General features: G+C 34.4%; 1 protein-coding gene across 9 annotated transcripts in view; it reads left to right on the top strand.

Moving 5' to 3' along the window:
* The first annotated feature begins 472 nt into the window (after window positions 1–472).
* The window catches only part of LOC123877463, a 196,724-nt gene continuing 172,453 nt past the window's right edge, over window positions 473–24,743 (top strand). For 4 of the 9 annotated variants that reach the window (XM_045924265.1, XM_045924271.1, XM_045924269.1 and 1 more), the window contains exon 1: window positions 475–820. The gene's annotated coding sequence lies outside the window, so the exon portion shown is untranslated. Of the gene's footprint in view, window positions 821–24,743 lie in introns of all 9 variants that reach the window. The other 5 variants (XM_045924268.1, XM_045924272.1, XM_045924273.1 and 2 more) reach the window with 3 other exon arrangements.

A 24,743-nucleotide genomic window follows, 5' to 3' on the forward strand; every position in this document is an offset into this window, starting at 1 on the left:
GGAAAAAAACGCTCCGAGCGGCTTCTTCTATCCGCTTCAGTATTCGTGCCCCAGCGGCTGCAACGAGCAGTCGCATACGATAACACGTAACTCATATTTTCGAACATACAGGAGCGCGGGAAAATTTGACAGCTGTCATACAAATCATAGATAACACGCTAAAGAAATATTGGGAAGATCGATCTGACGATTCAATAGCAACGCGTTTCGAAGAATGGAATATTTTCAATAACACAAGCACTGTTTATATTATGATTCGATACAATTTAAGCGGCGGAGCATTGTTTTAAAATAATTTCGACATCGTCGGTTGTACGTATTGTGCTAATTGTTTAATAAATCCCTGGGATCGAATAAGTTTACATTTTTGTAAGTTATAAACATTTTAATTTCGCGTTGGAATCGTGCGTGGTTTTTATGAATGTTTTTGCGTGTCGCGCGGTGGTGGGGGAAGGGTGGGGCCTCGGCTGACTCGTCCCTCTCCTATCGAGTATTTTGATTTAGTTTCCAAGTCTTACGCGGTTGTGGCAATTTTTTCAGTCGCGTGTGTAAAGCGCGCGCGGCTGTCGCTGTGTCCTTTCCGTTGAGTTCCGAATTTTATTTCGCGTTCTTTTTCCCAATTTTTCGCGCGCTCCTAGAGCGGGCGTTTAGAAACTTTTTTTTTCAGTTGTGCAAATTTTAGTACAAACTTTTTTCGTTACAAACTGTGTGTGTTCGAGTTGTGTGATCGTAATTGGATTTTGTGACAAACGTTTGTGACACTGTGTGACTCTAATGTTTGTTTCTTCTTTCTTTTCAAGTTTGGATGTCCTAGATTAAGGTAAGAAAAAAAATGCTCTACTTTTATGAAACGAAAAACTGACGAAACGTTAAATACTTTACACACACTTAGTTTAATAAGATAAATTTAGAGAACTACAAAGCTGAAAGTTAAAATTTTTAACTCCGTATTAAAGATTAGAGTTTTAAAAACTACTTAGTAGGTTATTAAGTATCTACCTATCTACTTCTTGTCATTTACCTATTTTTGTAGTTATTGACTTATGTAAAGAGAAAATCATGAATCGATTAAAAATAACTGGACTAATGTATAAATAAAATATTCAATGGTCACTTGCTCTACCTTCCTTCTTCGATAGAGCAAGATAGGCATCGAAAGAGAGTCTCTGCTAGAGATACTCGTAAGTTAACAACATATTTTTTTATTCAAGTCAATATTTCAAGCAAGTTTGTGATAATCTAATAGATAAGTATAATAAAGATGGATTCGATTTTGCGTAAAGAATATGAAATATGGGTTACCCATCAGAAATCGTGTGTATCTGACAAAACAATCTAAAGAGCATTAGGGTCACAGGTCGTTTAGAGATCACGCTGGCACGGAATTCAATTTCAAATTGAAATGTGTTTCATAATTTTATTACCATCTTGATTCTCCCCAAAAACGTTTCGCTGTAAAAATAAATTTTAATAGCGAATTAGTTTTTATTATTTCACATCAGTAGGTATAATTAATTATAATCCTAAAACAAGTTGATTACCTACAAGTCAATAATAATCAAACTAAAATTTAAAATTTCCATTTCAGCATGAAGTATTTATTCATGTTGAAATGGAAATAATGTAATTGTAAAAAAATTATCATTTTTCCGGATTATTAGTGCCGTTTATTAATAACGTTACAGAACTCGATTTAATTATAAATCAAAAGTCAAGCAACATTATTTTAATTTTAGATGAATGAGAGACAAAGTTAGGTCAACTTTTCGTTCCTAAACGCGTCGCGGCTCTACATTCTACTTAAATAAAATTGTGTTATGAAAAAAACGATAATTTTTTGTAATTAATTATTACTTAATATAATATTATGTACTTTGTAACTCATATAGACAGAAAATTTCACGATACCATAGGACTAGGTATGCTGTTTCAAAACTTTTAAATAGTTACTATTAAATATTTTTAGTTTTACCTAGTACAAAAAAAGGACGGGAAGGAATTCGTCTTTTGATATAACAGTTGTTGACACTACCTATACCTACCTACCTACTTTCGTTTTCTTTTTCTATTATTAAATATGAAATATTACAAGTAATTTGTCAGAGATATTTTAACTAAACTATGATCACCTATCAAGATTAAAGTTTTTGTGTTAATTATAGTCTTACACATTTACGTTTCCCCGATTGTAATAATTACAATGTACAAACAAAGTAAAGATATAAAGTTCTTCTCTTCGTAGTTTTTTTACATTAATGTATTAAAATGTTAGACTAAATCCATCTAAGTTACCTTTCTAATGGAAGGCAATCACCGCTACCAATTTAGGTAGAGTAATTACAGAAAAAGCGTAATTAACACCGCAGGGCAGAAAGTCGAGCGAATAGCGTTAACAAAAATTAGTTTTTTTTTTACTTGCAGGGTCAGAAATTATTTTTTAGCTATGGATAGAAAGGTATTTACCTATAGTCAAGCCTATAGTGTATATTTTACATTAGTTTTCATTGCCACATTATTTTTTAAATAAATCTTGTACTTACGAGTAGGTATACCAGTATGTAAGTATTTCGATGTGTATAAACTTCATATTTTCATTACCTGAATTTAGTTTTCGCTAAAATAGTTTAGCGAGTGAGTTTTAACAAACGTTCTGATTTAACATATCTACCTACTGAAACAAATATTAACTAACTTACATTTAAAATTTATGTTTTTAGTATTTTATAACTGTATGTATACCTAATTGTTTAATTATTGAAATTTTAACATGACAACTTTTAAAAGTTAATTTAATACTAATTGTTATCTTAGTAAAAATATTGACAAATCTAAACAACTTAGTACCTTCCTTGAAATTTATCTGGAACTAGGTAATGCCCAATAGGTACTTGGTATTGAACGTTTCAATATTTTTTTTGCAAGGATATCCCATTAGTATTTTAAATTCAATTCTTAGTGTTCACTTAAGTATCTAATTTAAGGAAAACGTGCAAAACTTCATGCTTCAGACCCAATATGAGGCGTGAATTGACTGTCTGTCAGTCAATGTTAGAGTTTTATTGAGTACCTACTTACCTACTTAGATTTGCATTAAAAAAAATAAGTAAATAAGTATCCTTTTTAAAATTACATAATGAGCCGTTGTTAGTTGAAATTATTTCAATTCTAATATTAGGTAAGACTTACTTAACTCAATAGGTCCTACTTATGATTTCATTTGATTCCAGTAAACTTATTAAGACATACAATTTTCCTCATGTTTTTGTAACATTTCATAAGGATCTATTTATACAATTAAAGCGGTTTTTTATTCATGCTTTTAACAAAATTAAGGAAAACCCAAGTTAGGTAAACTTTTGGCGTTGGATCATTAGTAAGTTTTTGTTGCGTTCTAGGTAGGTATGTTTTATGTAGAATCATCTGTGCTAGCATCGGATACAATAGATTTTAATTTTAACGTTTCATTTTTGAGGTCTTTTATAAGGTCAATACTACATTAGATTAAAGTTAGTACATTAGTAAAGGTACTTAGTACCTACCTAATTTCTGACTTTAACTTTAAGTAGGTGCCATTTTTTACGTTATACTTAATACATTATATTAGAAAGCGTAGGTATAGGCATGGATAAAGAAATCTATATCTTGCCTGAAAAGATAGGTGGAAACATTCCTCTCAAAAACTTCTGAAGAAACGTCTGCGATACATAGATAGGTATTATAATACCTACCTATCTATTCATCCACCAGAAGTGATCTGGCTCTAGAATCTAGATGATCAGTATTATCCGTGTAAAGCCGGGGCGGGTTACTAGTAATTATATATGTAAAAATTAGTACTGCGAGCTTTCGGCTAAAAATGAAGAAAGTGTTTCAGGATTTTCAGAAATGCCACACGAACAAAGTAGGGGTGGGTCAGTTAGTATTAGTATTTATATTTGCATCAGCTTTTTAATAAAACAAAAAACTTAAATGTTAGCATATAAGCGCCGGCATACAATTAAAAATGCAAATTCCTAAAATTATGCATGCATGCAAAAGCAAACGCATCGATTGGTCACGCCCAGCCGTTATCAGGAAAAAGAGCCGTCCTCGGAACTATCGTATAAGGTCATTCCGTCATTTCAATCACTTCAGTTACAAAAGTTCAACAGATAGTAAAATAGAGATATAGTTGAGGAAGTAAGATATAAGTATTTTATTCTTTGTCATAGTTTTAAGCAATAAAGTGGTTTAAATAAATAAATATGATAGTAAATAAAAAAAATCACTTCAGTCATCCATTTGGATATCACTTTGACGTACCTAAATCAAATATTGAAGTTGAAATAATATTGAAAAATCAAGAATTTGAAATCAATGTTCTGAACTTGAAATAATTTCCACGCCCATGTTTAATTTGTTATCTTTAATTTTTTTATGCATCTAAGTAGGTATGCATTTGGTTTTTCTATCCGTGGTAAGTAAGTATATAAAAAATAAATCCCGACCGATTTGTAACGAATTTTTTACTGATTTGTACGAAATTATAATAAAAAATTATTAGAGAGTATAATTACAAAATTACGGTTTAAGTTAAGTTAGATTTTAAGACGTCATTATTTGTAATATGTTTATTGTGTTTTATATTATGTGTTGGATCAACAATATAAATCTAATTCTATTTTATTCTATTCTAGAAAGACTAGTAAAAAAACTGCAGGACTAATAAATAGGTAGGTATAGGCTTTCAGGAATTAGAAACAATAGTAATTAGTGTCTGATTCTTGATTTTATTTGTGAAAGACTATTGGGAAAAAATTTTTTGATAAGAAATAATCACCTCCGGCCTCCTAGCCAGGTTTTCACGGCTCTTACTGTACAATAAAACATATAAGTTTATTATTATTCACTCGTGTATACAGTATTTATAGGAGGGAGTTAAAACGTTTCCCGGTTTGCATTGTTTTACGGAGAAGTATTTTTTTATTTATACAACAATCACGTTCGACTCACATTGATTGTTTGGAGCTGTGACGTCACCTCCGCCCGCCTGATAAGGCCGGCTTCCGGTCGAAATCCTGACCGAACGACTGAACCACGTGAACGAATGGCTTGCGACCTTATCCGATTCGAGGACTTGCTTCGTATAATGGCAATGCTAGACTTAGACTTTAGCATATCGTACTAGAAAATGCCGGCGACTTAGGTCTTAGCCGCGTGGATTTAGGTCTTTTTAAAATCCTGCGGGAGCTCTTTACTTTTCCGGGATAAGAAGTTGCCTATGCCAATTTCCGGGACCCACACTACCAGTGGCGTGCACAGTATTTGAGCCATGGAAGACATTAGTAACGTATGTTTTTACTGTTAGGTCATACTGAAGAATGAATATTGAGCTACTTCTTCTATAGGGTCATATTCAGGGGTAGGCAGTGCTTCTATGCCTTTATGGCCTGCACGCCGCTGCTACCTCTGTACCAAATTTCATATAAATCGGACAAACGGATGAGCCTTTAAATAATCCCGTGGGAAAACTTTGATTTTCCGGGACACACAGTAGCCTATGTCCGTCCCCGGGGTGCAAGCTATCTCTGTACTAAACATTAAAATCGGTTAAACTGTTGGGCCGTGAAACGGTACAAACAGACAGACACACTTTCGCATTTATGATATTAAATATGGATAATGGCAATGCTAGACTTAGAATTTAGCATATCTACCCCTCTGGTGTAATGGTGAACGCTGTGATCTTATAAGTGGAAGTCCCAGATTCGATTCCTGGCAGGGAATTAAGTCAACACAAGTTTTTATAAATCCCGTGGAAACTCTTCTATTTTCCGCAATACAAAGTTTTTTATGTCCTTCTTCTCTACCTACCAAACGTCAAAATCAGTTAAAGATATGGGCTTGAAAAGCTAGCAGACAGACGGACAGACATTCGTATTTATAATACGAATTAGTATGGATTTATTCAACGTATTTCAACTTGAGTTTCAGTTGGCACTTAATTTAATCAATGAGTGATTGTATTCGTATAGGTATACTTACGTATCCATTTTATACTACATCAATGGTGTTTAAGCATAATTTAAAAAGTTATGACCATAAACAATTGTTTTTCTTTTAAATTCAGCTTTATTGTTCCGAGGCAAAGGTCTTTGTTATACAGCCGCTATGATGCGTCCATAAACATTTCGTACGGCACGCTGCCATATTAAGTTACATGCCCAGGAGTAGACAAGCGCTTTGTTTTATGTTTCTGATGAAGGCTTCGGTCGTGGCTAGTTACCATTACCATCCTACCCTCATAAACGTACCGCCATGCGATTTAGCGTTGCAGTACGATGCTCCATCTACCGATAAGCGATATGTGTTTAATTAAACAGCTATACCTATCTACTCTTTTCAGGCTAGCCCGCTTTCATCTTAGACTGAATCTTAGAAAAAATTAAAGCGTCGTAGTTACAGCCAGCAGTCAAGAGTTCTGAATGCAGTATAGAGCATTCCGTTTGCACTTAATAATACAGGCATGTCCAACAACATTCGACTGTGTTCAGAATCATGAATATGCAAAAAATACAGTGAACGTAGCAGCACTACGATAATGGAAATAAAAAGAATGTTGCAAACTGAAAAGATAAGGATGCTCTTGCTATCAGCCCCAGAACTATTTCGTTTAGACGTTGTATTTATGCAATCCTGGATACAACACTAACAAAATAGACAGATCCACGAACATTGTCATGACTACGTTCGTCCTCCATATTTTTTTGATCAATTGGTCTTGTTTTTTATCAGAAGGAAACGTATGTATCGTCTCCCCGCTCGAAGCGAACGCTCTTTGACACGCCGCTAAAGGGACATCGATAATATTCAAATACTCTCACGGTGCTAACTGGAATCGTACGTGTATCATAATATTATATCTCCCAATTGTAATTCCAAATGGATTTCCAATAAAAAAACACATTTCCTAATTTACTCGGACTCGTGTAACTACGCGGTATTGTTGGCATGGATATTTGAATATCATATTTTGTGATAGATACGACTTAGCCACAAAATCATAAGAAGATTATTGAATTCTTTACGTTTACATATCCTGAGAGGAGAGATGTACATTTTAAGCCGTGTATAAACCGATAAAAACTGCCATACGTCACCAAGTTAGCCCGCTGCCACCTTAGACTGCATCATCACTCACAATCAGGTGTGATCGCTAACTTGTAATGGAATAAAAAAGCGAAACGAGTCAAACATTTTTCTTTATAACTTTAATTTGTATTAATTATCTTAATAGTTTATACCCATTGTATATTTATTTGGTTGAAAGTCTAGTTTGGATAGCAAAGCAAAGCATAGAGGTTCCTAGTTACTGAACCAGAAAAATTGCTAGTCAAAACAATTGTTTTATATTTATTTTGTGTAAGATTACAATTATTATGCTTCACCTATAAAAGACCTGACAATAATTAATAAATCAAGAAATCAGTAAACGTTACAAACACATAATAATTATAAAAAACTAATTCAACGCACGTTTTATCTAAAACGCTTGATGCCGTAACGAAAGCACGTGTTTTTTTTTATTAGAGCCTCCGCGCTGCCGTTCGGTGAATTATTCTATCTTCTTATTTGGATTTCGAATTAAAAGCATTTCGAATTATTGAAGAAATAGTTTATTTACTGGAAAACATCCTAGACTTGAAGTATTTGATAAAAAAAATAAGTGTGGAAAAGAAATTGACGTTTTATTAATTTGGCAACATCTATAAAGTAAAATTTTGAATATCCGCTCTACTTATTAAACATCTTTGATTGTAACAGAACAATGGTATTGAGTATTGACTCATATCACGTGACTCATTCAAATACAAAAATGATTTCGATAAGTGTTCGATTTTCAAAAGTACTCAATCCTTTGATGGCTAACGCCCGCTAAAACTTTATCGCCCGTAGAATTCCAATTTCAAATGTTTCCGCTTAAATTTTTTACCTAGTGGAGTCATAGACTATAATATATATATTTAAGTATTTTATTCCATATGGATAGGCAAAGGTCAAAATCTATACAGCCTCGTCAGATGTTATCATAAAAATTGATAGATTAATTTTCTAAAATGAATAGCCCGTATTACAATTTCGTTTGATATCTTGTAAAAGTTATTCTTATCTTCCTTGCTAATAAAATATACGCGTATAATATGTAGGTATGTATGTATAAATTCCTACAATTTATTCTTATTAGAACTTAGCAAGTAAAAAAGTCCCATAAGTCTCTTTGGATGAAGACGCGGGCATCATCTAAGTATTTGGTACAAAGATAGCTTGTTTCTTGAAGACGGTCATAGGCTACTTTATATCCTGGAAAATCAAAGAATAGGTATCTACATTATATGCCTACAGGATTAAAAAAAAAATTAACACGTGGTTGAAGTTTCGCATAATATAATCCACTTAGTAGATAGACAATTTTTAGTTGATAACTAAAAACTTTTTGGACGCTACATTACGCCCCAAGGGCTTTTCATACAACATTATTGCCCGGCTAATTCATAGGAATGTAATGACTTAGATTACCTTTAGAATAACAGGTCAGTAATAAGGCATTCTGGAGCGAGTGGTGTGAAAAATATATTATTTACATGATTTATATTCAAGCATTCTCCATACAGAATTCATTCAATACCTCATTCCAGACTGAAAACCTTCTAACCTCTAACCATAACTCGATTCCACTAAAGCTAATCAACTCACATCAACTCCACACAATAAGAAGCTACGCTATCTCAGAAGTCTCTAGAGACGGATAGCAGATAGCATTTCACAGGTAGCAGTCACATTTGCTACCTTACTTGCCTGTGAACATTTTGAAGCAAAATCTAGCAAAGTGTGAAAATATTGTTTAAATTTCGCACGCAAAACATGATCATTGGATTCAAAAAACAAAATCAAAATGTTTTTATTCAATTAAACTTTTACAAGTGCTTTTGAATCGTCAAAAAATCTACCACTGGTTCGGAATGCCGTTCTTACCGAGAAGAACCAGCAAGAAACTCGGCGGTTGCTCTTTTCAAGTACATATTCAATTTACAATAATATGCCATACTGTATACAAGCAATTGCAGCGCCATGTATTGCTGGAGCGAATCAAATCCAAGCTTTTTTGTCATTTAGATAATCTTCGATTGTATAATAAGCTTTTTTCAAGAGCTAATCAGCATCGGATCGTGCTAAAGAGCGCGCGATCTTGATCAAAATTCCTCATCAAATTAGATAACAAAGTGCAAAAATTGAAAAATTGAAATTGTAAAATCGCCTGTGAAATCACTGTGAAGCAAAGTAATGAAACTAAATGAAACTGATTCAAAATTAGCAATCATGTCCATCACTACAGTCGGAGCTCAGAAGCACTGGTCCATAATAAGCCGTCCGTCCGTCTGTCACAGCTCAACCCCACAACCATATACAGATCATTAATTGTTGCTTACAATTGCAGATTGGCAATTTATTCAACTGATGTCTCCATTACCGGATAGAGAACTATTATTTTTGACATTTGATGCTAATTTCTCCTTATTATTGCGCCGTATATTAAAAATGTATAAATAGACGATGCGCGCGCACCTTTACAGATGAATTGGAATATTTATGGTATGTTCTTATTTCGAAATGTAATTAACGTTTTGTTTGTGTTCTTTTTTTGAAATACTACCTACCTAATGAAGTTATTAAAGGCTTCCTTTTTCGTGTTACAATGTAGGTGTATAATAAGTATGTGTTAAAATTGCATTTGAAGTGCAATTCCTTTACTATTTAGGACTCTTTATATTTTAATTATCGAATAACGAGTGGTTCAGTTACTTGTATCTATTAAAGAACCACATTTGTCAAAATATTATGCAGTCCTACAGTAGTTTGGCAGATATGAGCCAACAGACAAATGTACATATTATGTACTAACAAAAATCGTAAACTATTAAAATCAGAACCCTTCTGCTTTGTGTAGTCAGTCAAAAAATTGGTCGCATTTGAATTTGTCGTCATGATAATTATCATAATAAACCTCAATAAATGAACACATTGCGGAATCGTGCATCTTCCGACCTCTCGTTCACACACTATACACATCTCATGTCCCACACATGCAATTGTCATTAACCAATTAGCAAGCAATTTTCACTCTTAACTTATCCTGATAAGATATACATTCGTTCAAAGAAAAAAGATATACAAAATCCAGCTGCTATGATATAGGTTGATGTAAAATGTGTTTTAAGTTAAGAATGTTAAGGTTTAAAGTCAGTTGTGTATGAATAATCAATGAGGCTCTTGGTTATGAAATGCGAAATGGATTATTTTTTCAAAAATGGAATTAAGAAGAGACAATAACGCTCATTGTTTTTAAAGATGGCGGCCTGGACGGGTTCAAATATGAGATTATTATTAGTAAGCACTGGTTTGTGATGATTTTACAAGTTTTTATCTGATTCGTTTGTTAAAATAACGATCTAAGGTCCCACAGCTGGACCAGAGACCATTCACATAGACCAAAATACTACTCAATTTGCGTTGACAGGTTATGTCATGTCTCAAGATAGGTAAATAGTTAAAGTGACTTAGGAACAAGGTTTCCTCCATTTTTTTTCACCAAAATGCAAGTACATAGGTAATATTTTTTCACCGATAAGCAAGAATTTTTTCACCGTAAAGCAAGTAATTTTTTTTCACCGATAAGTAAGTTTTTTGTCACCGAAAAGCAATAATGAGTTTACTACATAAATAAGCGTTTAACTTTAAACAGATTTTTTTTTCACCGATTAGCAAGTGATGATTATACCTACCTACCTACTTCAAATAAGTTTTGATAGAAAACCCTTGATCTTTGGTAATTGGCAAGAATCCACGCATTCTAACCACAAGCCTACGGCTATGCCTACATCAAGTAAAAAAACAACTGGGTACAGTTTCGTAATTCATCAATCACTTACAATATTTCTAATAAACCTCTAAGTAAAATAATTCGAATTGATAGCAAAACGATAAAAATGCTAATAAATTATTAAGAAAACACGTCGAGTAACACTTAGATATACTCGTAATCTAACAAGTATACAAAATAACCTTCAAATATCTAAAAAAACACAAAACTTTTTAATTAAACACCAAGGCTGTTTGGCGTTTACCAATAAAATGCAAGTTTGTTTCCAATCTATAAGCTCAAACATAAGAACTATGTTCCATTTGATAGTGGTCTAACCTACAAATCGACCTCGATAAGTGTTTAAATAAAAACTTTATTTGGCAATAGACAATATTTTTATTTTTGACCCGAGTTATGACTAAAGTGAAATCTTATTATGTACATTAGGACCATTGTACACTTTTTGATTGGCAACTGTGGAATTTGTAAGAAGATTTTGTAAGTAATGCGTCGACTCTGATGTTTTTCTCTATACTTTTGGAGTAGGATCTGCCTTTTTTCTTTAGAATATTGCTAAAAAAGGCTTAATTTTAGTGCTACTCTACAAACACTATGCTCAAGACGACCACCTAAAGCCACAAGGTTTCATAGTTCTAAATCAAATCAAGTTTTCCTGTCCTTTTCTTATTACATTGCGAAGAAAAGGATGCAAGAACTCTAAATTTTAGTTGATGGTGATAATCAATTATATAAGGAATGAATACATAAGGGGAAGTTTAAAAGTAGCACCAGTGGTAGAAAAAATGAGGAGCAATAGGCTGGCATGGTATGGGCATGTAATACGGAGGGAAGAGAGTCATACCACTAGAAGAATGTTAAATATGCATGTGGATGGAAAAAAGAGAAGAGGATGACCAAAGAAAAGGTGGATGGATTGCGTGAAAGAGGATATGCGTATAAAAGGGGTAGATGATAAGTTGATGGATGACAGAAGAGAGTGGAAGAGGAAGACATGATGTGCCGACCCCACGTAGCATGGGATAAGGGCTGGAAGAAGAAGGTGATAATCAATTATGTAAACTCAAACTCAAAATCATTTATTTAAAATAGGTACTATTGTACACCTTTTGATGGTCAGAATTGTTAGATTTGTAAGATAATAATTATAAACCTAGTAGTGGTAATTAATTATGTAAACTTAAAACTAAAGCTACGAGGGTTCCACTGGGTTCCAAACGCGCACTAGTCTGAGAATAGCCAACAATGCTCATCTCTAGTTTTCCATGGGCCTCTGAGGGACGAATAGATTAAAGTGACGTGTCAAACTTCCAGAAAGCTGAGTTATTGTACGGTTGCTCGTAATTTAAATAGAGCGATCCCTCAATTGGGGTTAATTCCCGTGTTTAAGGAATATGGTGGACTTTAATTACGCTCTGACGTGCGCTTGAGAAATAGAGAGAAAAACATTCATATACAAATACATAGTTATTTTTTCCGTTCCGACTTCCGTACCTCAAAAGGAAGAAAGTAATCTTTATATAATCGTTATCTGTCTGTCTGTCTGATGTATCTGTCAAGAAAAGGGAATTCAAAATCCATAGGGTACTTCCCGTTGACCTAGGATCATGAAAGGTATATATAATAAGTAACGAAATACTTATATTAAGCAATAAAAGTGTAGAGCTTGTAAGAAATTATTTCGTTTTATGCAAATTGCTCTATCGTATTTGATTCGTTTTTTTTAAAATTTCTGCATACTTATTTATTCATGTATATTACATATATTATATTTCTATTATATAATATATAAGATTATAACTGTTTATTTATATATATGTATATATATACTTATATTATTAATTATTATTATTTATATATATTATATATATATATATATATATATATGTGTGTATACACGTATACTACACATATTGTGGTTAAAGTTATTTTAAATTAAATTATTTTTTAATTTACTCACTGTTGTGACTGTGGCGTCACCCGGGTCACAGCTGAAAATCAGCGTCCTGCATATAATGCAGGACATAATGCTGAGCTGTACACCCATTTGGGGTGGTGTCACAGATGAAAATGTATATTTGTATACTTTGTTTTTATCTGTGACACCAACAACAAATAAATACATTTTCTTTCTTTCTTTCTTTCTAAAAGATCACTTATTTTATTAATTGGTGTGCTACTTTTACAACTTAACGAAACACCTATATACGTAAGATGTAATGATTAGATTTGATATATTATTACGAAATATTATCTTACATACATATCTTACGTAATGTATATTTTTTAGAATAATTTCAATTCATCATTATAATTTTGGTACATGAAAAATAAAAATAAAATAAATAAATAAAATATAATCTCAACCCAACTGTTTCTTTTGCAGAATGAAAATGGTTTAGTCAGGCTAAATTCATTTGTTTATTCATAATATTATCATATTTATATAGAGAACATAAAACGTCAGTAAAATATAGATTATATTAACACTTATTAACATTATTATAACCTTTATAAACAAAATGTTTCCGTCATGTGTACAACCTAAAAAAAAATAGCAGTGAGTGGTGTGAAAACTTTAAACTATTAAATAATAGTAAGTAGGTATTTTTGTTTCGAATTTTCCAAAAATATTAGAAATTAATATTAATTTAGTTTTCACATCTATTGGTAGGTACTCCGAGCACTATTAACATTAGCATGTCGCTGATGCGACCTTGAAGTTTATTATTATACCCATCCCAAAATCGCCCAACGCGCCTAAAAAAGTTTTCCCTCCAAAAATATTGATGGTTCTTAGATTACTTATATTAATATATTCATGGGGATATATTATTCATAAGAACAAATCAATATTTGAATAACATCAATTAAGCGAGCCATGACGCGTACCTACTTTCAATTCGAACCGGAAACTTCAAATTCTAACTACATAAAGAGCACGTTTGCTACTCACTTACTTGTTACTACTTACATCACTAAACCAGAGACTAAAGGAAAAATATAGAAAGCAAACGCTACATTATAACTAGAGATCTGTGATACGCGGACCGGACAGACAGACGGACTGACGGACAGACAGACAGACGGCAGAGTGACATTAACAGGGCTCCGTTTTTACCCTTTGGGTACTTAGAAGATCGATTAGAAATTCATATAAAAATACAACTTAATACTATAAATGCGAAGTCTACACGCAGCACAGCCTTTTGACGAAAAGTGCCGAAGATGGATATAGACAATTCTTATACCAAGATATAGGAGAGTTTTTTAAAAAGAGATTTTTAAAAACCTAAATCGACTCAGACGAAGTCGCCAAGTGTGCTATCTCATAAAATCTTCCTTTAAATATTATATTAGGACAAGATCAAAAGCGGTCAGGCTATTTTGAAATGAATACACTCCTTGAAACTAAATACACAAGTGCTGAAATAAATAAAATCATTGGTAAAAAAAAAATATCTCGAGATTTTTCTACTCTTACTACTACTACTACTAAAAAATTACTTTGTATTTTAAACAAAAGCAGTGGCTTACATCCTAGTCCGACGTTTTTGTACCACCCATTCTACAGGCTTCACTTTCTACTACGTTGTCTCAGCACTCCATCTATCATACCACATTAGTCTCTACACAAGACCCGTTCGAATGAACTTTTTACCGAATCGTGATCCGTCTTTTTGTGAAGGAACACATATTCAGATGTGTAATGACCAATCTCCGGGCGTCGAATAAAAAAAAAAGAAAAAGAAAGAGATCATTCGAGGCATTAATGCATCAGTTACTAAACCGTCAGGGGCATGCTCTTACGCATCCTTAACCCTCGTTGAATACAGTTATTGAAACTTCCATCGCGTATTAGGTGGGGTATGACGTGCCCCGAGGTCACATAATATATATGTATTATTTAATATATTTTTGCGTGACGGAGTAACAAACACACACACACACACACATACACACAAACTTTCGCCTTTATATAGTGTGTAAGTGTGTATAGTGTGTATTTCATACCTTCTGATATTTATTTTTTTAATTAAAAAGGAGAGGCGCACTTTTTTGTAAATTTTTGACTAAACAATAGAACATTTTCTAAGTGAGAATGATTATAAGTACCATAACTGTATTGTATATAATATACATACATAATTCAAAAATTCAATAGGTTTAAATTAGTGATCTTTATTAAAAGAGCAACCGCCGAGTTTCTTGCTGGTTCTTCTCGGTAGGAACGGCATTCCGAACCAGTGGTAGATTATTTTGACGATTCAAAAGCACTTGTAAAAGTTTAATTGAACAAAAATATTTTGAATTTGAATTTGAATTAAGTTTTGACAGTTTTTGCATGGGTAAGCTGTGAAGTGTCAAGTTTTAAATAAGTAAATGCATTACAATCGCAATCGCCAACTTTAGTCCGTCACTTGTTCACCCTTCGCATAGTTTTTAGTTTTTACCCATCCCAAAATCGCCAAAAACCCACTGTTATTTCATAGTTTTAAGTTTCCTTTTAAGTTTTAAGTACTGACTACCAATGTTTTTTTTTACCTTGGGTATTTTGTATACCAGTCCCTTTCACGCGCTGACAATGTCTTGATCTCGTGAGCGCAGGGTTAACGCATCATAATAAGAGCAAGACGTTCCATTTTCGAATTACAAACGGGGAGCGTTCCATCATCCAGCACGGGGTTCATATTCAAATTTCTGTTTTGAAAATAGAACAGGAACTTTCGGAATTAGAACGTAGTTTTAGAAAACTCACGTTTTGAGATTCCGACATTTGAAACGTTCAGGAAATTAGACAAATGCCAATTTTTCATTTGAAGTTTTTTTATTTTATTTATAATGACATCCTCATTCATAATAACTTGGGTTTATAAATTAGACAAATTCCAATATTCTTATTTGAAGTTTTTTTTTTAAACGACATCTTTCATTCTTTTATTTGAGTTTATTTTATTGAAACTGTATTCGAATTTCAAAATTACGTACGTACGTAAGTTCGTAGAAATACGAGTACGTATTGAATATTGTAGTTTTGAGAATGGAATGTAAACATTTTTTTTTTTTCTCTCTCGTCTGGCTTTTACAATGATTAGCCAATGTCAAGTTTGTTGTTATTTGTAACAAGTTAGCTAAACTATACATGTATGGACCCCGTCTGTGCCGCCGCTCGCCGACATACGCACGGCACCCCCTTAGAGCGCTTTTCAGTCAGTTTTAACAAAAAAAAAACACTCCAAAAAGTCACAACACGCGCGCCAGCAAACGCCACCACAGACGAAGTCCAATGTAAACATTGTTGGAATTAGAATGTAGTTTTGGGAGTTTTACGTTGTGAAATTAAAAAGCGCTCTTAGGCCACTGAGTCATTTCGATCCGTTCAGGAAATTAGAGAAATTCCTATCTTAGTTTGAACGACATACCATTGCCTACCTTCTAGTGTTTTGACTTTTGACTACCTACTTACCTAGTGGTTAATACGTCGCGTTGATCTTCTATTCAGAGAGTCGGCGGTTCGATTCCAAGCACGCACCTCTGAGTTTTGGAGTTAAGTGCGTTCTAAGCAATTCAATTATCACTTGCTAACATTGTTAGCAAGTGATAATTGAATTATAATATATATACATATATTATAACGGCCTAAACCCATCTCATTCTGAGAAGAGACTCGTCAGTCTCAGTACCGGACCGGCGATGGGTTATATATTATATAACATAATATATAAAGTATATAAAATATATAAAATAACGGTAATAAATGTAAAAACATTTCAATTCAAATAGCTTTAATCTGTAGATTCTATAGAGAATAATAATAATGTTTTAAATAAAATAATCTTTTCCGAGCTCATAAAAATGCAACATCTCAACTAAAAACATTCAATCAACTAAGCAAACTGAACGGATTTGAATAAAGAATAAAATATGAGTGGAACGTAAACTCATAATGTTGGACGAAGCTAGTTTCGTTTCGGCGGAGATATGATCCCATTGATTGATGGGTGACCACGCCGCGGGGTCTTGGGAAGGGCTGTCAACTGCTCAATCACAAAAATAATTTAAAAAAAAAATTAAACAAAATCACAAAAATATTTCTCATTGGATTTGGACCCCTTCAATAAATGTGTTTTACCTTAAAATAAATAACTCGTGGAATATGAATGAATGTATGAATATGCTTTTATTGTACACCACAAAATTAATACAGTAAAACACATACAAAGCAAAGCAAAATATAGGCAGGTAGGTGCACTTTGGCGGCAACCGAAATATGTTTAAAATATATCGAAAAAATCTAGCATACTAATAATAAAAGCCTGCCTTATACTCTCGATTCGGTAAGTTATCGTTCGATAACATTCGGTTTTCATTGAAAAATACATCTTATCGAGCGATAACTTACCGAATCGAGTGTTCTGAATCGCTGATTACAAATACGTATTGCATTTAAACAACTAAATAGAATTTGCTGTAATATGTGTGTATGGCGGCGGGTATGTGAAGTTTGCCAATCTACAATTGGTCAGCATGGGGAACTATTCCTTCTCATTCTGAAAAAAGACCCGTGCTCAGTAGTTGGCCGACGATTTGACTCTACCAAAAACTATATCCTTTGTGTTCAAAAGCAATTGTAAAAGTTTATTTGAAAAAAAAATATCTTTCTTAAAAATATCTTTATTTAATAAATTCGTAAAAGAGCTATGGACCAGCTGACAACCCTAATCATACGTCCAACATCGAATGACCCGTGTCTAGTATCACTTTGATGTATCTCCAGGGGTCAAAGTAGAACGGTAATCGCTTGATCTAAGTGTGTTGACCCCGAGTGTGTGGTAGAATGTACCGATGTTTTGGACTTAATTAAAAATGTATAAAGAGTATTAGAGTTTTATTTTTCTATACACATGCCTACACGTCTCCAACTTAGTTCCAACTCCAACTTACAACTTAGGTTGGCAGACGATTTGTTGCCACGTCTTTTACTTCGACTTGCAACTTGTTTCGCCTTTGTATAATATTAGGAAGTTATACTTTTGTTGATTCACAAGATATTTTATGAGAGCTGTCATGCCAATCAATTTATTTCGTATTTTTATTTCATAATAATAATACCTGAGCAATGGGCCCTAAATCCCGCGGAACCTCTAACTGTTCCACGGAACCCTTTGGGTTCCGCAGCGATTAAATACCAGGCACGTATCTCTAACTTTCGGAGTTATGTGCGTTTTAAGCAATTATATATTATCACAGTGAAGGAAAAAACTGTGAGGAAACCTGCATGCCTAAGAGTTCTCTATAATGTTTTCAAAGGCGTGTGATGTTTGCCAATTTGCACTTGGCCAGCGAGGTTAATAGCCAACCCGTTGTCATTCAGAGAGGAGACCCGTGCTCAGTACTGAGCCGGCAATGGTTTTTTGATGATGATGATGGTGCAGAGAGAGCAAGAGACGTGTTGGCAACAAACTTGTCGGCACGTCTGTGGTCGGCGTAAAAGAATGTATTGCATGTCACGACCGCCCCCGTGTTTGTAAGAATATTTAATTTCCAATCAATGCGGGATTGATTGGTGATAAACTATCGATCGATGTGAAATTGAATTCTAAACCCGTGTACTGTTTTTCGTGATCTTACAAAGATCTCGAAGTGTGCTATAATTAGAACTTTATTACATTGTTTGATAGTACCGATACTACCTACATACTTAGTAGATACTTAGGTAATATTTCTTTTAAACGTACGAATAAAACTAGGTCTAAACCTTTTGACCGCGTGGATTTAGGTCTTTCTACATTCCGTAGGAACTCTTTGATTTTCCGGGCCTGATTTTCTGGCCTATTTTATGTTAATCCAGGGTTTAGACTATCCCAATTCCAAACAGCCAAATTCGCCCAGAAATGATTACGCGAAAGAGTAACAAATATTCATTTCATACACACACACACACACACACAGACACACACACATATTATAAACTTTTGCCTTTATAATAGTAGTGTGATAGTAGTGTGATGTGATGTGATATGATAAAAAAGGAGAAACTGACTCACTGACGCACTCCGACCGTGTCCCGCTGTATACGTTCTAATAATCAGATAGGTACAAGTAATTATCCCTATGTCTATGGTAGCCTATGGTCCCGATCGTCCCGACTCCCGACATTCGATATTTGAATATGGAACGCGTTTGTAATATGAATTTAGGCCGTTTCGCTTTACAAATGCCTCACTCTACTCGTATTATTTTGAATATGGAACGGCCGACGACGAGTTTTTGTTTTTAAGATTTTTTTAATTTCATTTCTTTCGCAGTTTCGTGTTCGAATTTTGAAATAGACTAATAGAGTATCATCACAGGTATCATATTATTGTGACATTGTTAAATAAGGGCACACGCCCACTCGCTGCTTCTAGCATCTACGATCCATGATCCATTTTGATCGCTTTTCAGAAGTTGGAAGCTGCAATTTAGATATTATATTTTAATACTTATTTTAAAAACAAACGGCTGGTTTTCAAGACATTTTTATCTTCATTTCTTTTGTAGTTTCATGTGCGAATTTTCGACAAAGAATTTTACAGTTCATACATTGTGAGAACTCACTTGCCATATTAATTGTTCTGCGTTAACTGTCATTTCAAAAGGGTGAACTATACTTTTGACATTACAATTGATACTTAGAGCAAATATTATATGGCTAGTGAGTTTTCAAAATTTAAGCATTAAGTAACTTATAATATTTCAGCTTTTATAAAGATGAGTAGACGGATTTTAGTTTTGACTTTGTTACATAAAGGTAGGTAAATATTATATCACAATAGCTGATGCCCGCGAATTCATCCGCGTGGATTTAGGTTTTCGAAATCCCGTAGGAACTCTTTGATTTTCCGGGATAAAAAGTAGCCTATGTGCTAGGCCAGGATATTATCTATCTCCATTCTAAATTTCAGCCAAATCCGTCCAGTAGTTTTTGCGTGAAGGAGTAACAAACATACACATACACACACACACACAAACTTTCGCCTTTATAATATTATATATAGTGTGATGTGATTGGGGATATCGATCAAAGCGTACCTAGCTACTAACATATCGATATTTCGCTTTATCAGTATAGTAGGTACAATACGCGCAAGAATGCGTACCACCCCGGCCGAGTGGCACGCGCCGGCATACACAATGCCTGGTTACGCAACCAGACGCGACCAGAATTCACCCAACACGATTTCTCTCACCTTTCCTCGTCATTTATCGTCACTGGCCGACAGTACAATAGGTAGACTCAATTTATCGATAGTAAAATTTGTCTAGACACGTTTTTTATGATTGGTCAATGAAATTTTTTGACGTGCGAATTTTTTTTACCGTTGAATGAATAATAAGCATATTACTTTTTAAATATTTCATTCTTGGCATTTTTTTCGTAAAATTAATTCGAATTCTCATCTAGCAATCCCTCATACCTACAGCTACAGCCTACATCGGATCGAAAATTTTCGGATTCGGATATGCAGTGCGTATATAGCCTAATGGTTTTTACGTATGAACGGCGCTCGATAGAAAGTTTATAAATCTAGGTACTGTATGCAACATTCATAAAGGTATCAACACACGTGAAACGTTTTAACTTTGCAAGTTAATATTTTGCCAGTCTACTGCAAGAACTCATTAGGTAATTGCAAAAAAACCGGTCAAGTGCGAGACGGACTCGCACGCGAACGGTTCCGTACCATCGTACAAAAAAATAACATTTTTTTTTTTGTGATTGATGTGTACGCACAAATTCACGGTTTTCGGATCTTCCTCTTTACTTGTGCTTTAAGACTCACCTGTCTGCTAAATTTCATGATTCTAGGTCAAGGGGAATCAATCCTATAGGTTTTGATGGACAGACAGACAGACAGACAGACAGACGGACGGACGGACGGATGGACGAACGGATGGACAGACAGACTGACACCTTTGTTCTCCTTAACTCCCGGGCGTTAGCCATATCCAGGGAGTTAGTTAACTCCCGGCTTATGCCAATTCGCTGCGACATATACTCGTATGAAACGCTTTCACAGTGACGACGCCACCAGAGGTCAGGCTAAGACAATGCTCAATGAAAGGGGGAGGGGTAATTACCCCCACCACGCCACGCCCGCCATTGTATGTTAGTACTGACGTGACGATGGTATCGAACGAAAATATAAATGGGCAATTTTTAGGATTCCGTACGTCCGAATGAAAAAACGGAACCCTAACGGGCACGTGTGTCTGTCTGTCCGCTTGTTATTGCCAATTTTCTCCGAATCTACTAGATTTATTAAGTTGAAGTACACATGCTTTTTTTAGTTCAAACATGGGCGAGTACCGTAAATAAATGAATTTTAAATATAGAGGTCACTTTTGGGGGGCAAAGTAGAAAATTTTAGTAAAAAAATTTTGGTTACTGTGCCGTGTAGGCCATGTGATACAATATCAAATGAAAGGGCTTTTTTGAGGATTTATAATAAGCAGTTTTAAATTTGTAGGAGAAAATAGATGAAAATTAAACCAGTGAAAAATTCGCGTGGTGAAAATTTGCAGTGCGAACTTACCCTAAGATTAAAAATACATTACAAATAATATGTGTTACGGTAAATCAATATTTAAGACCGGAAAAAATAAATATCGATTAAAATAAAGCATTGCTCAAGTATTTCTGATAGTTTCTAGTTCTGAACGCATTTAAACACGATTCGATTGATTGATCGATATTAAGGCTCACTAATCTTAGTACGAGTAACTTTCGAATACGCAACAAAAAACGTAAAACATCTTAAAAGTTAAAACCACTCTTGAAGTGTATTCAAAATAATTACACGCGTTATGAATTAGTATCAAAACATACTTTAGACTTTTTTGTCTTGTCGTCTAACTGCTTTTATTTATAGTGCGACAAAGTATTTTAGGGTTCCTTATCTCCAGAAGAAAAAAGGAGCCCTTATAGGATCACTTCATTGTCAGTCTGTCTGTCTGTCGTGTCTATCAAGAACCGTGAAAGAAATAATAATCAATAGAGTACTTCTCGTTCGTTTTGCAGTTAACAACTTCTTATAACACAAGTAAATGTAATATTTTTGGCAAAAGTGCCCTAATCAGATAAGAATCCCACCACAAACTTAGCCGAACATTCTTTTTGTTATCACTAGTAATTACCTATTACCTTTTCCGACCGTAGAAAGTTTTGTCGTGAATGTGTTATATCTAATCACCCGACAATTTTGCCGCTAGTGTGCCCTGTGCTCTTAGGGTAAGGTAAAAAAGCACGCCCATCTATCTAACTTATCGCGCGCACTCAGAATTCTATTTTTAAAAGAAAACGCACGTTCGATATTCGAAATGTAAAAATGATACATGATTGATTTTATTGCCTTTCCGAAATGATGTTTTGAAATGGTTCGTGTTTTTGTGTTGGCAATGCGTTATTCCGGGAATGATCCGGTTCGCTCGCGGCTCGCTTTTTGGGTTATTGGGAACGATGACAGATTTTATTGCCGACATTATTTAGAGTTTTTGTTGTACATCTCTTTTGGCAAAGAAATGTTTTAGATATACAGGACTAGGTACTAACTGGTGCCCGTGACTTCGAGCATTCAGGCTTTTTAGGGCTTCTCTAGGAGGCCTCTCTAGAGGATTGGAAGGGAATGGAGGAGGCCTATGTGGAAAGACACTGGGGCGTTACAGCGGCTACCGATTGACACAACTTGGTATACCTACCTACTTACCTTCTTGCTAATAATTTTGAATTAAAAAAAACTGTATAGTGTAAACAAACCCCCAGTAAATAAGGGCTTTATTCATTTATCTCTAGAGAGAGAAAAACCCTAGTAGGATCCTTTTGTCGTCTGTCTGTCTGTCTGTCAAGACCCGTCAAGAGAATCAAAATCTATAAGGTAGGACGTACTTCCTATTGAACCGTACTTATAAATCCTAGAATCATAAAAGCCAGGTAGCATTGTTTTATAACACAAGTAAAGGGAAAAATCTAAAAACTATTTTGTGGTTCATCATGATCAACCTATCACCACTACTGAGCACAGGTCTCTTCTCAGAATGAAAGGGCTTAGGCCATAGTCTGCCACACTGGCCAAGTCTTCACTTCCACCACGCCAATCCTCATTGGTACGCATTACAAAAAGTTAAAAGATGTTATTTTTGTACGATGATACGAAACCCTTCGTGTGCGCGGCTGACTCGCACTTGACCGTCTTTCTTTTAGTACTAAAGGTTTTGAATACCCTGACTGGTCTTGACAGACAGACAGACAACGAAGTGATCTGTAAGGGTTTCTTTTTTCTCGAGATACGAAATCCAAAGAAGATCGACTCAATCGGTCATCGAACTCTATACCTTGGGAGGCAAGTTTACTGCTATTACTAGGACTAATTAATGCTCCAAAACAAGAATCGTAAGTTAATTAACAACTAGATATCGAGAAATAAACGTAAAAAAAGATGGCCGTATATGTGTAGATTACCTAATTGCTTTATAAACTAGAGTTGATAAAGTACATACCTACCTACCTACCTATTTGACTATTAATACTAATATTATAAAGAGGCAAAGGAAAATGCCAGATTCTTATCCACCAATTTACGCAAAATATAAATGAACTAGGGGATGCCCGCGACTTCGTCCGCGTGGATTTAGGTTTTTAAAGATCCCGTGGGAACTGTTTGATTTTCCGGGATGAAAAGTTGCCTATGTCAACTACAGGGGCGCAAGCTACCTCGGTACCAAATTTCATACGATCATCAAGCGGATGAGTATTTAGGAATCCCGCGGGAACTCTTTGTTTTTCCGGGATAAAAAGTAGCCTATGTCGTTCCCCGGAATGTATCCTAAGTCTGTACAAAATTTCATTAAAATCGGTTCAGCGGTTGAGTCGTGAAAGCGTAGCAGATAGACAGACAGACAGACACACTTTCGCATTTATAATATAAATCCATAATCCATAATATAAGTATGGAATGGATGATAGTAACATGAGGTAAAGTTTGTAGTTTTGTTTGTAAGAAGTAATTTCTAGGTACTGAACTGATTTTGAAAATTCTTTCATCAGTATAAAACTACATTCTTACTGAGTGTGAAAGGCTAATTTTATTTTCAAAAAAATTAGAGATCCCTATGATACCTACCACTCTCGTTCTGCAAACTTTACCTCTTAAAAATATTGGTACGTATCTAAGATACCTACTTTTAAGGCTGGAAGACTTTTCAGTATTTGACCGTAAACTAAAAATATAATTAAGTAGATATACAAAAACTACTTTGTTCGAACTCGATTTCGAAAACCAGAAAAACAACAAAAATCGAAATGGCAGCATCAATAAACCATTTCCCACAAGCTTATATTTATAGTTAGGTATATAAAATGACGCACACTTTACGATGTAGAAATAATCCAGATGCGTTATTGGGCGGACCAGACGAGGGAAGTGTGTGCGTTTTGGGGTTCCGCACCCGAAGAATAAAAACGGAGCCTACTGTCTGCTGTCTGTCTGTCTGTCTGCGTGTCACAGATCTCTTGCTCTTAGACGAAATGTGTTACAGACCTATTTGGGTATTTGACCCTAAACCAAATAATGAATTAGAAATTTAGTTAATTTTTCAGGAGAGCTCCCATACATGACAAAAGCGCCGAAAAAAAATTTTTTTCTTACCCTAGCATTGTCTAGAGCTCATTAAATAGATTGCGAGTAAGTATATTTTTTATTACTTATTTAAAAAAACAAAAAAATGGGGAGCCATCAAAGTTATCAATTTTAGGTCATATTTGCGACCGGGGTTATCTCAAAAA

This window comes from Maniola jurtina, chromosome 23 (assembly GCF_905333055.1).
Source record: "Maniola jurtina chromosome 23, ilManJurt1.1, whole genome shotgun sequence".
In the NCBI taxonomy this organism is placed as follows: Eukaryota; Metazoa; Arthropoda; class Insecta; order Lepidoptera; family Nymphalidae; genus Maniola; species Maniola jurtina.